At 48.2% G+C, this 14,493-nt stretch overlaps 1 protein-coding gene and 1 long non-coding RNA gene across 6 annotated transcripts in view; both read right to left on the bottom strand.

Moving 5' to 3' along the window:
- The window catches only part of AGAP1 (ArfGAP with GTPase domain, ankyrin repeat and PH domain 1), a 568,365-nt gene that overhangs the window by 209,452 nt on the left and 344,420 nt on the right, over window positions 1-14,493 (bottom strand). The gene's annotated exons all lie outside the window — the stretch shown is intronic.
- Window positions 1,595-13,904, bottom strand: LOC145507454 (uncharacterized). Its single transcript, XR_014054875.1, has 2 exons — window positions 6,906-13,904; window positions 1,595-3,061 (listed from the first exon to the last, which is right to left on the bottom strand). It is a non-coding gene; the product is annotated as an uncharacterized LOC145507454 (long non-coding RNA).

Here is a 14,493-nt window from a genome sequence, read left to right as displayed (position 1 = left end):
TGGCCACATGATGCGAAGAGCTGACTCACTGGAAAAGCCCCTGATGCTGGGAAGGATTGAAGGCGGGAGGAGAAGGTGTTGATAGAGGATGAGATGGTGGGATGGCACCACCTACCCAATGGACATGAGTTTGGGTAGACTCCGGGAGTTGGTGATGGACAGGGAGGCCTGGTGTGCTGCAGTTCATGGGGTCGCAAAGAGTCGGACACGACTGAGCAACTGAACCGAACTGAACTGAGCCACCTGGGGACTCTGACCACAATGTTTATTGTTTCTGAGGGAAAACATTTCAGAGTTTGAGGCAACTTACAAGCAAACCTTTGGAAGATCATTTCTTTACAAGTTCTTATTTAAGTAAGCATGTGACAAAGCTGCAGGCCTGCATTTCTTGGAATCTAAACCGACATAAACCAGACAGGGCAGTGAGACCAGCAAAGTGAACCAGCTCCAGGGGAAAATGTTAGCTGCCGTTGGAGGTGATGCAGGTTTCAGGGCACAGTAAGAACTAGTGTGTGTGTGTGTGTGTGGGGGGGGGGAGTCCCTATTAGTGATAGTGAATTAGTGGCGATGAAAAAGCAACCACTTAACATCATTAAATGTCCCTCCCCAGTGGGATTTCTAAGATTTTAAAACTTAGCATAACAAAATACGACACAGGGACTTCCCTGGGGGCTCAGTGGTTAAGCATCCACCTGCCAACTCAGGGGACACAGGTTCATCCCCTGGTCTGGGCAGATCCCACCTGCCGCGGAGCAACGAAGCCCGTGCGCCGACAGTTACTGAGCCCACGCGCTAGATACCACATGCCACAGCTGCAGAAGCCCGTGTGCCTGGACTAACCCATGATCCCAAACCAGAGAAACCACCACCTCCAGGAGGAGCCTGCCCGCTGCAAAATAGAAAAAGCCCTGGAGCCCATAATACAGAGTGAAGTAAGCCAGAAAGAAAAACACCAATACAGTATACTAATGCATATATATGGAATTTGAAAGATGGTAACGATAACCCTATATGCGAGACAGAATAAGAGACACAGATGCATAGAACAGTCTTATGGACTCTGAGGGAGAAGGTGAGGGTGGGACGTTCTGGGAGAATAGCATTGAAACATGTATATTATCATATGTGAAACAGAACACCATTCCAGGTTTGATGCATGAGACAAATGCTCAGGGCTGGGGCAATGGGATGATCCAGAGGGATGGGATGGGGAGGGAGGTGGGAGGGGGGTTCAGGATGGGGAACACATGTAAACCCATGGCTGATTCATGTCAATGTATGGCAAAAACTACTACAATATTGTAAAGTAATTGGCCCCCAACTAAAATAAATAAATTTATTTAAAAAAAAAAAATAGAAAAAGCCGTGAGCAGCAACAAAGACCCGCCACAGCCAAATAAATAAAATTCTATATATTTTTAAAAAGGCAAATAAAATTATATATATGTGTATACACACACACACATATAAACAAATTCTTCAGTAGGCTCACATTTTCCCAGCTTCCATTTCAGATGGATTTCCAGCAATAACAGGGGCCGGGGTTACTGTGTGTCATCATTGGCTAAGAGCTGCCCTGGGGTTTCAGAAAGCCTTTTTTTTTTTTTTTTAAAGATATTTTACTATTTTTATTCATTTATTTATTTGGCTGTGCCAGGTCTCAACTGCAGCATGTGGGATCTGGTTCCCTGACCAGGGATTGAACCTGGCCCCCTGCATTGGGAGTGCAGAGTCTTAGCCAGTGGACCACCAGGGAGGTCCTCCTCAGGAAGCTTTTCCTTTCTTCCTCAAATGAAAGAGGCCGAAGGTCCCACTCCGGGGCTCCATGAAGACTGACACAGAGAAGTCCTCAGGCCATCTTCGGGGCACTTTCAGGAGCAAGTCCTGCACTGTCCAGTGAAGGGAATTAACTCATTTCTTGAGGGAATAAAGGGAAAATTTACCAGGAGGCCAAGTGAAGAGGGGACCTCATAGTTTTCTGGGGACTTTAATCAGGCGATTTGTTGGGTGCTAGGAAAACAATGTCTTGCTTAAAAAAAAAAAAAAATCCGAATCTTTACATTCTTAAATAAATTCTGTGGTTCACCCCAGAGGATTATCTCTGATTACCTGCACTACTGAAACGCTGCAGAATTCAGTGGGCCTGAAGACCACCCTGGCATGCTCGGAGCCTTATTTCTGTTCTTTGGCCTTGGCCCCAGCTAGGTTTATCATCCCCCCCGTCAGACACCAGGTGGGGACTGAACCGAGTGGCTGCCGGGCTCTACACACCACACGTACACATGTCAGGGCTGCCCGGATGCCAGTCTGGGCAGAAGTGGACCAGGTAAGGTGCACATTTCTTTAAGCGGCCTGAGCACGTGCTGATGTGTTTCTAAGCATCGCCACGTTCTCTCGCTCACTCATCCTCCATCAGCAGCAGGGCAGGGGTAGCTGCTATCATGGCTCCCTTGGTGCGGACATGAACTCTGACCATGGAGGTGAGGGCGCTCGTTAGCTGATCAGAAGTGATGGGACTAGCCACTCTGCCCTCTCCACTCCTGCCGTTAGCACTGCGGTTGAGTCTACCAGTGTCCCTGCCATGGCTCAGCCTAAAGCCTTCAGTCCCAAAGCACCAGCTCCTTCTCTCCCAGCACAAATCCCCAACCCAAGAGCGGTGGTCATCCAGGATCCTGGCAGCCACTCAGGTCCGATTCCTCTTCTGAGGGGTGGTGGCCGATCGGTACTGGTATTTCATATTTACCCAGTGAAAGAAATGACAAGCACCCTTCTAATAAGAACAGATTCAAATGTGTCCCCTAAAATCTACTGCACATGGATCCAGAGGAAGGGGTTTCTGTTTGCTAAATCTTAAGAGTACCCTGAGAATGTCCTAAATGCTGAGTGTCCTTGAGAGAGGGGAGACCACGATAAGGATTTATGGAAGCATATCTCAAGGCTACTAAAAAATTCCAGGAAGGGGTGGTCAGGGGTGTTTTGAGTGGAGAAGGTCAGATCTCCTGATGGAGTGAAGAGGTTCAGTTCAGTTCAGTTCAGTTCAGTCGCTCATTCGTGTCCGACTCTTTGCGACCCCATGAATTGCAGCACGCCAGGCCTCTCTGTCCATCACCAACTCCCGGAGTCTACCCAAACCTATGTCCATCAAGTTGGTGATGCCATCCAACCATCTCATCCTCTGTCGTCCCCTTCTCCTCCTGCCCCCAATCCTACCCAGCATTAGAGTCTTTTCCGATGAGTCAATTCTTCGCATGAGGTGGCCAAAGTATTGGAGTCTCAGCTTCAACATCAGCCCTTCCAATGAACACCCAGGATTGATCTCCTTTAGGATGTATTGACTGGATCTCCTTGCAGTCCAAGGGACTCTCAAGAGTCTTCTCCAACAGCACAGTTCAAAAGCATCAATTCTGCGGCGCTCAGCTTTCTTCACCGTCCAACTCTCACATCCATACATGACCAATGGAAAAACCATAGCCTTGACTAGATGGACTTTTGTTGGCAAAGTAATGTCTCTGCTTTTAAATATGCTATCTAGGTTGGCCATAACCTTCCTTCCAAAGAGTAAGCGTCTTTTAATTTCATGGCTGCAGTCACCATCAGCAGTGATTTTGGAGCCCCCCAAAATAAAGTCTGACACTGTTTCCACTGTTTTCCCATCTATTTCCCATGAAGTGATGGGACCAGATGCCATGATCTTAGTTTTCTGAACGTTGAGCTTTAAGCCAACTTTTTCACTCTCCTCTTTCAGTGACACCCAGTGAGGCCAGCATTCCAGGAACGGCCTCCCTGAACTGTGCAGGGAACGCAAAGTTTGTGTCTACGTTTCCAGATCTCCTGATGAGTCAAGAGAAAAAGAAAAACTGGAGCTTTAGGGACAGCTCCTTATTTTAGAATGTCGACAGGATTATACACCATCCGCGTATAAGTCAGGCCAAACCCAGCACATGCGCAGGTCAGACGCAGGCACCTCTGTGTTTGTGACCTCATGCCAAGAGTCAGCAGAAGGCAGCAGTGGAGTCTGGACCAAGGCACTGGACTCACAGCTGGGCCACGTGGGACCTCCATCCTATCACCCAGACAACGGCCATCCACGGCCTTTAACTTCCTGGGAGTCCTGGATTAATGCCCACAGCTCTGGAAGTCAGGGTCCACTTCTGCACCCATACGTGTGAACCTTTAGAAAAGGTCAGCCGCAATACCAGGAGAAACCAGCACGCTCGGTAGTCTCTCCATAAATAGTAAAGAGAGCCCCATCCTGAAAAACATGATGGGAGGTGAGCTCTTTGATGAATTACGGTAGGAAGCTAGGGCTTCGGACGCAGCAGGCAGGATGAACTTGTGTAATCAGAGGTTCAATTGGGCTTCAAATGAGGAGACTCAGGAAACAGCTTCAGTGGCTTCAAGACGTGTTTCCTGTTGCTTCTATTTTTTTTTTTCTTAAATTAATTCTGAACACTGATTTTTTAAAAGAGTAATTTGTATCAAGTGGGAATCATAGAATAGCAGAATCTCAAGAGGCTCTGAAAGTTGAACCATTGAGTCCCGAATCTGCTAGATGAGCTTTTGTGCAGGATCCCTGCCTGGGCCACCCTGCTTGAGGATCCCTGGGGACAGTGAACCCATGGGTTTAGATCCCTCGAGCTTCCCAAGCAGGAGTCCACTGCTGAGCAGAGACGGCATGGAGGGGCGGGGGGGCGGGGTTGGTCTGTAAGTCTGGAGTGGAGTCTGTCCCAGCATACCCTGACTTCGAGGGGCCAAGGCTAGTTGCTGCAAAGGTCCAGTAAGATATCACACAGCTACATAGCCAAGCCTGGTCTTAGCCCCCAACTCCTCTGGAAGCAAAAGGTTCCAGTGCTCTGATACGGTGTGTCTCTCCTCTGAACACAGTCAGGATCCCCCAAAGTGCCAAAGGGGGAGAACCCATCGCCTCCTTTTAGGACAAACTTCTACCAATGAACCACGATGCTCAAACCTGCCAGGAGGCCCTTCACTGCATCTGGCTGAGCCCCTAGACTGGGTCCCTTGTGCTTCTGCCTTCCCGAACTCACACACTTTCTACTCTAGGAGTCAAGGAAAAGGAAAACCCTAAAAATAGTTCATTTTAAACTTTTGAAGGACGTGAAGCCGTGATCCCACCAACTAGAAGATGACAGAGGCCGGAAGGCGCTGAGACACACGGGCGGGCAGCCCCCATCGGCGAGCGTAGACGGTCCTGCTGATTCTAAGTCCCTTTGATCCTATGTGACCCAGGGCAAAACTGCATGGTGGAATGTCAAAATGTATATTCGGTCTATATTTCAGATGCCACTTTTGTACATGTAAAAACGATTTCCTGCTTCAGACTGTTTCTCACTGACCATCTATCCCAGTATAGACGTCAATTATGGTTAATGTTTTATTTGACTCCTGTATGGCTTATGTGTCTGTTTTAAAAAAAATTTATCTCGAAACAATATTGGGCTCATTGTGAGCCAGATGCTGCTTTAAGAGCCTCACAAGTTAAGAATTAGCCCCCTCGAAAGCTTATGACCACCTGCTGAGAAGTACTCTGATTATCCCCATTTTACAGACGAGGCCACTGAGGCACACAGAGGGTATGTAGCTTACCCAGCACACACAGCCAGCTTGGTAGCTGATCTCAAGATAACTCCCATTTGCACCAGGCTTCGTGTTATTCCTGCTGCTGCTAAGTCACTTCAGTCGTGCCTGACTCTGTGCGTCCTGCCCCTGTGTAAATCATCCCACACTGACTGGGGGATGCCTGAGACTCATTTTACCCAGAAGCAGCTGAAGTGATGCTCCCTACATTGGGTTTAAATCTAAAGAAATTCTGACAGCTTCTGCTTTGGGGAGCTCTGACCAAGAAGCCATGCTCTGCTCTGTCCATAGTCCAGAGCCACAGAATTATGAGAAATAATAACCGTTTTTTTCAAATCATTAAGTTTTGGGCTTCCCTGGTAGCTTAGATCGTAAGGAATCTGCCTGCAATGTAGGAGACCTGGGTTCGATCCCTGGGTTGGAGAAGATCCCCCGGAGGAGGAAATGGCTACCCACTCCAGTATTCTTGCCTGGAGAATGCCATGGCTAGCAGAGCCTGGCAGGTTACAGTCCATGGGGTCCCAAAGAGTCGGACACGACTGAGTGACTGACTCACTCAAGTTTTGGAGGACAGTACTATGCACACGAAGAAGTGACGCTGCTCAGTCACGTCTGACTCTTCGCGATCCCATGGACTGCAGCCTACCAGGCTCCTCCGTCCATGGAATTTTCCAGGCAAGAGTACTGGAGTAGGTAGCCATTTCCTCCTCCAGGGGATCTTCCCAACCAAGGGATTGAACCCAGGTCTCCTGCATTGCAGGCAGACACTTTACCGTCTGAGCTACCAGGGAAGCCCTATGCAGAAACACATTAGAAAAACAGAATCTGGCACTTCAGTTCAAAAACACGTAGTACTGGCTTGGAACCAGGCAGCAGGCTGAGGCTGGTGGGATGAAGTAGCTGGAAGGACCGTGAGGAAGATACTCCCTAAGGCTGGAGAAAGGGGGCTGACTTGTGCACTGGCAGGATAGACAGCTAGCAGACCTGCTCCCTGCAGGAAGGTGCAGCATAGCCAGGGTGCCCAGTGAACTCCTGGATGGACCTGGCCAAGAGCAGAATGCCAAACACACTACCTGCTCAGGTGAATTTGGGAGGAGAAGAGGAATTCAAGGTAGTTTTCAAGCAGACTTAGAAAAAATAGTTCTGACTTCAAAACCTTGCTGGACCAGACCATGAGAAAAACAGTTTCTCAGTCCCAGCTTCTTCTCTAGCAGAAACCTCTGAGAATAAGAACTGGCCTCAGATCAAAGACCGAACCAAAGAACGCTAGGAATGAAAAGTGAATTGTTAATTGCTAATTCGTGTCTGACTCTTTGCAACCCCATGGACTGTAGCCCGCCAGGTTCCTCTGCCCATGGGATTCTCCAGGCAAGAATACTGGAGTGGGTTGCCATTCCCTTCTCCAGCGGATCTTCTGACCCAGGGATCGAACCAAGGTCTCCCGCATTGCAGGCAGATTCTTTACCATCTGAGCCACCAGGGAAGCCCTGAATGCCAAGAGATGTGATTTAAACATACAGACACCACCAGGGTGTGTCATTCAGACCTGCTTCTTGAGAACTCAGAAACATTTAAGGTAGGCCCTTCATGTTAGAGAAGGCTTATGGATTAGAGACAGGGATGTGTAGATTGGCCTTTGTCTAATGGACAAAATTTGTAATTTGATACAAAAAGACACCCTTGAGGGTTTTTTTTTTTAAGGAATTACACCACTTTGGGCTAAAAAAGCACAGAGAAGGTTCAAAATGAAAAGAGATTCTGGGCTTTCAACCCAAGTACAGCAGGAAGCAGGCTGAGGAAGCTACGTAGCTATGAACACAGGCCACTTGTTATGGAGGAGGAAGGTCGACTCAGACAGAGAGACCAGGACCAAGGAGGATGCCACAGGGAGCATAATATCCCCTTGCCCAGAGAAGGGTGGATTGGCAACAGGTGCCCGGCTGGGTTCAGAACTGCTGGGGACCAGAAACAGCTATAGGTGTCCTGTCCCTCTCTTACTTTTGGGAATAAGGTATCAGCTGTGGTTCTCCTGTCCGTGTCAGCACTGTGTGAGTGTGCACGGGTGTAACATAACATCTCTTGAGTACCTGGTCTTCACAGATGGAAAGGATTCTATCCCAGGAGACTCATCTACATGCACGCCTGACGTGGATGACAATCTTGGATGGAAGCCTGAGGCCATACGGAATGAGACTCTGTGAATCAGGGTGAGGGTGTTTTGCAGGTGTAAGGGTAGACTGAAGTAGTCAGTCTCCAAAGATGACCCTCAAACACCCAGCTCACTGTGTCGTACTGGGACCCCAGACTCAATTTAGCCAACCGAATGTGCCAGAAGTGATGCTGTTATTCTGGCGAAAGCCCGAAGGAGGCCTAGTGAGCTCCTGCTTTTAGGCCGTTGGGAGCCCTGGCATCCTTAAAAGAAATTGGACCATATTGCTAGGGAGACAGTGAGAAGGCAGAGACCCTGAGACCACACAGGGGAGAATGTGGGTCTCAAATATGGGACAATCGTCACTGACCAGTAGGCATCAACCCCCTGCCATAGAAGCCACGTCTGCTGAAGCACCAGATACGAGTGAGGGAATCACCCTGGACGTCCCAGCCCTAAAAGGCATTTTGTGGGCAGAGATGAGCTGTCTCCAACATCCCTGGTCCAGATTCCTGACCCACAGAGTCATGAGCAATAAGAAAATGGCTACTGCTTTAAACCACCCTGATGTGACTTAATTCCTGGCAGTAGATAACCATCACGGCACAAGAGCCAGGAGCAGTAGTCTGTTCTCAAAACCGGACGCAATGCCATCTCCCTGTCAATCATTTCACCCTCCAGACCAACTGCAAAGCTTTAACATCTTTGGCCTGTTTGCACAGCAAGAAATTTATGGGCTTCGTCTCATTTCAAATATTCCTCTTCTCTTACTTGGAAATGGCAAATGCTGATCTAATTGTTACCATTTTGTTCTTTGATGGCCCAGAAAGGCTGATTTTTTAATGACCTACAACAAAAATATCAGACTCCAGGCAGGCATTTCTTGCTTTCTTGGCTCAAGGACCGTTTTCTATGATGGAGCAAAGAGTAGAATTGTCTTTTCGGCTGCAATCTCTTTATTAGTCGTGTGTAGTCTCTGCCTGGTCCCAAGAGGTCATTGAAAGCCAAAAGCAATGTTAAGTGTACAAGCTTTAAATAACTTACAAAGTTAATGTAATGAATGTAAGTGGCGTCTGAAATCCATCACTCAGTGCCGGTTGCAGCCCCAAGCTGTGATAAAACACCACTCATAAATTTATATTAAAACTCTGCTCGATAGCAATTATTTACCAACAAAGATTTACTGACTGCGTTCGAGGCTGGGGGTCTTAAGCAGGCAAATCAGTCTTTGTTTTGAGTCGTGGGGACCGGTGGCCTTGGTGCCCGCCAGCCCAGAGAGCATCACGACACCAGGTGAACATTTAATGGCCAGGGACCTACGAGGCAAGGGAGGACCAGCCCGCCGCGGGCTGAGCCACAGAAAGATCAGACCATCAACAGACACATCCACGAAGCGCTGATCTTCGCTCAGAGGCAGCATTTCTCATCTGCTTTAACAGCCACTGGAGGCCACACACGCATTTGACTGAAAGCAAAGGAGAGTCCGAGTGTGATATAAATTGAATTATCCCGCTGCACCGGAGGGGGTGCGACAGCTCCCTAATTATCAAGTTTAAAAAGGTGGTAGTTTTTCCAGGGTTTGAATCCATCCACACAAATTCAGAAATGTTTTGTATTGCTCCTTCTAAAACAAGAAGTGCTGTTTGCACCCTTCTTTGGTTCTGTAAGGGACACCTGTTAAGGGGGCCTCAGTGTCATGACGATTCTCGTTCTTAGTACTTTTGAGTAGATTCTCCTGATAGCAGTTCACGGTTTCCATGAATTTCTAAAATATCACAGAGAAAAGCTGGTATCTTTACAAGAGTCAAAGAGTATGATCGCCAATCACTTAAGTTTCATATTTGCATTCAGTACTTTTACTCTCATCAAGATTTTTCCCGTAAAATGTATTAAACTTGTCTATTTGTGCCTTAGACAGCAGGAGATCAAACCAATCAATCCTAAAGGAAATCATTGGAAGAACTGACGTTGAAGCTGAAGCTCCAATACTTTGGCCACCTGATGTGCAGAGATGACTCACTGGAAAAGACCCTGATGCTGGGAAAGACTGAAGGCAGGAGGCAAAAGGGACGATGGAGGATGAGATGGTTGGAAGGCATCACCAATTCGATGGACATGAGTTTGAGTAAGCTCTGGGAGACAGTGAAGGACAGGGAAGCCTGGTGTGCTGCAGTCCATGGGGTTGCAAACAGTTGTACACGACTGAGTGACTGAACAACAACAAAAACAACAACAATTTGTGCTTAGCTGACTTAAAAATAAACTAGAAAAACGCATTTGGGTGAGTGATACATTTCATCACTAGAAACTGGGGAAGCAGAGGGATCAAACGATCATACGAGGGACAGGGACATTCTTCTCCCTGGTCAGGGGCTCCTGAAGAAGCCCCCCCCCCAATCTGGTGTCACTTCCCACTGTCTCCCCACAATAGCCCGCTTTTCCAGAACAGAACTTCACTCTCCATCCATCCTGCTCCTGCTCTCTCATTATGCCAAGCTGTCCTTTGCAGGTAACAAATACACACTTTAGAGAAACATGCCTGGGCCCAAAGGAGTGGAAATTCATGCACAGAAGTATCTGTTGCAGGGGTGGAGTCTGCACCCTCCTCCGCTCGCATCCCTCCATCACTTACACACTGGACCGAGCTGACAATGCAAACTCCCTGTTAGGAGAGTTGGATGTAAAAACCTGAGCTTCGGGCTCATTCCTGTTTCAACAGGAATCTCAAAGCCAGTGCACCCTACAGAGACTGTTCGCACTGGGAATCCTGAAGGACTGGGGCTGACAAAGTCTGTCCTGTGAGCCAAATCTACCTTCTGCCTCTTTTCTGTAAATAAAGTTTCATCAGAACGTGGTCATGTCCGTCCTTACGTATGGCTGCTTTACACAGCACAGTACATCTCATGAGTTGCAAGAAGGACTATATGACTTGCAAAGCCTAAAATACTCTCTGGCCCTGGAACCACACAGAAGCCATCAGCAGCCACTGACTTAATTTAAAATTGGTACATCCTGCTCTTTCTCCCCTAGTTTCCATTTCGCATCCTCCCCTTACTCCTTGCCATCCTGGGGAAGACTCCATTACACTCTTATGGAAACTGGGCTCTGGGCTTCCATAACCTCTACTGAAACAAGCATCACCTGGCCCCTTAGACAGTGGCTGTTCTGGGCTGAATTACAGCTTCCCTGATTTTGATGCTGAAGTCCTAAGCCCAGTACCTCGAATGTGACTGCATTTGGTGACAGGGCCTTTTAAGAGACTGTGATTAATGAGGCCTTTAGGATGGGTCCTAACCCCGTGTGACTGGTGTCCTTACGGGAGGAGATTCAAACACGGACACCCACAAAGTGAAACTGGTGTGAAGATGGGGGGAGAAGGCGGCCAGCAACAAGCCAGGGAGAGAGGCCTCGGAAGGAAGACATCACCTTGACCTCAGACTTCCAGGCTTTAGGACTGTGAGAAAATGAATGACTCTTTTTAAGCCCCCTAGTCCATGGGACTGGAACCAAGCAGGACCTGTCGGGGCCTCCCCAGGACGATGCCCCACGCACTGCCCTCCACCCTCACATGTCCTCTGCTTGCCCCTTGTCCATAGGAAAACTTTAATACAAGTTTTAAATACATTTAATCAGAGAAGGGAAAAAAACTGCTGAAAGAAAACAGTCAAGCAAGACAAAATAGCAAATACTTTGGCCATTAAACAAAGTCAAGGAGCTTCAGTTCCTCCTCAGGGGTTACAGGTAACAGTATTCTGCACTATGTCCTCTCAGCTGTTTGGAGGATACTGAGACCCCCACCAGGTGGGAGAAGTTAACTGCACGCTGCCCACAAGCATGGACACCACAGACTGGTTGCAACCAGAAGGCTAATGATGCTGATTCCCGATTACCTCGTTACCAACCAATCAGAGGACTGTCCACACACCCCACACCCCCTCCCCGACCCTGACTTTAAAAGCCTGTCCATGAAGGCCATCAGTGAATTTGGGTCTTCTGAGCACTAGCTGCCTGGACTCCTTGCTTGGCGCCTGCAGGAACCCCTACTTTCCTTCACCACGACCCTGTGTCCATCGATTGGATTCACTACGGGCAAGTGGACCCAAGTTTGGTTCTGCAGCAGTACTTTGTTACAGCGGCCCTGAAAGACTAGCGCAGTGGTGAGCAGACAGGTTGTGAGCTGCTGCAGAAAAGAGAAATGGTCGGGTCCACCAGTGGCCAGCACAGCAGATGGTACAGCCTGGATCACCATGCATGCCCTGCAGGTCCCCACAACAGACAGCATTTTCAGCTCTCATATCCCAGCTCACTGGAGGCTCACTTTTCATTCCCAACAGGCCGTGTTCCCTGGAGTGTCTATGAGGCACCTCAAACCCAGCATACCCCAACAGACTGGGAATTCTGGGGAGCCAACTCTCTGTGATTTTACACAGGTTAGCCCTACATAATCACCCCAATTTACAGATATTCCTAGTTACATAACAGCTCCAAAACTCAGAATGTCTCCATATATCAAAGCAATCCATCAAAAAACCTGAAACCAAAAATAAAAAGGCAGGGAGGGTGTAAAACCCCATCACTCAATTAAAATGCCATCCAATCCAATCAGGATGAGTGACCCACATATGAGAGGTTTAACAAGGAAAAAGCAAGTGTGACAAAAATGAGAAGACTACATACACTGTTAATCAAAACAGCCTTTGGCTCTAGGTGTAGAAAACACTCTTAAGTGAAGGAAGAAAACCAGTAATAACCGTTCATTGTATGAAAGAAAATAACCTCAATTAACTGGCTTCCCCAGATCCACCTCAAATGGAAAAAGATTCTAGCAAACTCACACACGTGAGGCTTGGAGGTCAGTGTTGGTAAAAGGAGACGGACTGACTGGACCAGGAACCGCGAGCTTTGCCCCGACTCCATTTTAACTTTCCACCCAGTTTAGAGTGTTTCCATAGAAACAGCAGGAGGCCCATCTTAGCTGAGCTCATTTTTTGGAATAGCGATGTCTGCCTCCAAGCCCCCCATCCACAGGCTCTATTAAACCACAAACGGGGGAGGCTCCGCTCCAGCCTGTGGAGAGAGGTGGGGGTGGGGGCCAAGGGACCCGGCGAGGATTGGGGATCTCTAACCAGCCCCTCTTCTCGTGATGCCCTCCCCTCTCTGGTTAGTAATATTTCTGTCATTCTGCCAGGTTGTAGGGTACAAAGGGTTCCACTTTAATTGAGCTGTCAGCATCTCCGGCAATCCTATAAAGCCCCGATTATGCACGGCGGGGTTAGTGACACACTTGTTATTGTGGATGCCCTATTTGCGAAACCCAAGCCTGCACCACGCGCGGGTCAGCTCACCCGCACGACCTTCCTGTCATTAGCCGCGCCGATTCCTACCTCACCGCTGAGAAAATCACACGGCGCGGCTTCAAAGCGCCGGCCGGGACTGGATTCGACCAGGAGCTAATCACCCACAAATCCAGCTCAAATGGCAATAATTGGCTAAACTGCTCCCCTCTCCAGAGCTCAGCAGTAATTTGGGATAATAAAGAAAAGAATTATTCAGCCAACTGCCCTGGAATGGATGCCTTGTGACCGACACACTTCACATTTTAATAATGATGGACACAAAATCCAATTTAATTCCATGTTAACTGAATAACAAAATGGAGAACAATGATAGAGAAGGGAAAAAAGTTTGTTGGGTTTTTTCACCCCCTTTTTAAAAGCCACGCTGACCTGAGGAATGCTGAAGAGATGTGTACTTCAGGTTAATTATGGCTGAATATGAAGTCCCAGCAAGAACCAAATGAATTCTTTTAACAGGGGCAGGAAAAAACAACAATGAGGCTATTATATATTGGAATAATTTAAAACAAGAACCAAAAACAGCTCTCACGTCGAAAGAAAACAAAGGAAGAAAAAACCTATTCCCACCGGGATGGACAGACCCTTCTTGATTTTTCCAGTTAACGTTATCTCTTGACCGCCTTGTTTTCCTTCCCTCTTACCCTGCTTCCGTCTGGCACCAGGGTTTCGGCAGCTATGATGAGAACTTCAGCCAGGGGGTACCTCTGCGGCTGCCCCTTGACATTGACCACTGTCCAGGGGCCCCAAGGGTGCGTGGCTGAACAGGGTCGCTCCATCACCATGCTCCATCCTGGGCTGGTCCCGTCCTCCCACCCAGACCACCCCTGGAGGCGAGAACCACAAACAAAACCACAGGCTGGAGAGGGACTCCGCTAGCTCAGAGTAGGTGAGGTTGTTTTTTTCTTTTTTTTTCATGAAAGAAAATCAAACTGAATTCAGTCTCCCGATTTGGAAGCCAGGACACCCCGGTGTCCAGACCAGTGACATGAGGTCAGGGGTGGAGGGACCCCTCCTTGTGACAGACGGTGGGCACTGCCCAAAGTACTACAGTGATGGGCATGGCAAAGGGAATTCTACACAAGAAATAAAAAAACCTATGGCTGCTTCTTTATTCAAGCAAAGGATTCCTAAACCTGGTCACCAGCAAAGATACTATAACCCCCAGGGCAACTGTTTGTTGGTGCGCATGGGACTCGGGTGTGTGGGGGTGGGGAAATCGAGTGTGAGACATCTCAGGTGAGATGTGAGTAGATTTCATATCTACAGCTTTGGTTTTTTCAGCAGTCGTGTACAGATGTGAGAGTTGGACCAGAAAGAAGGATAAGTGCTGAAGAATCAATGCTTTCCAACTGGGGTGCTGGAGAAGACTCTTGAGAGCTCCTAGGGCTGCAA

The sequence above is a fragment of the Giraffa tippelskirchi genome, chromosome 5, assembly GCF_054371585.1.
Source record: "Giraffa tippelskirchi isolate mGirTip1 chromosome 5, T2T-mGirTip1v1.2.pri, whole genome shotgun sequence".
Taxonomy (NCBI): domain Eukaryota; kingdom Metazoa; phylum Chordata; class Mammalia; order Artiodactyla; family Giraffidae; genus Giraffa; species Giraffa tippelskirchi.
Note: the sequence above shows the minus strand (reverse complement) of the source record. Positions and strands in the feature narration are given on the sequence as shown.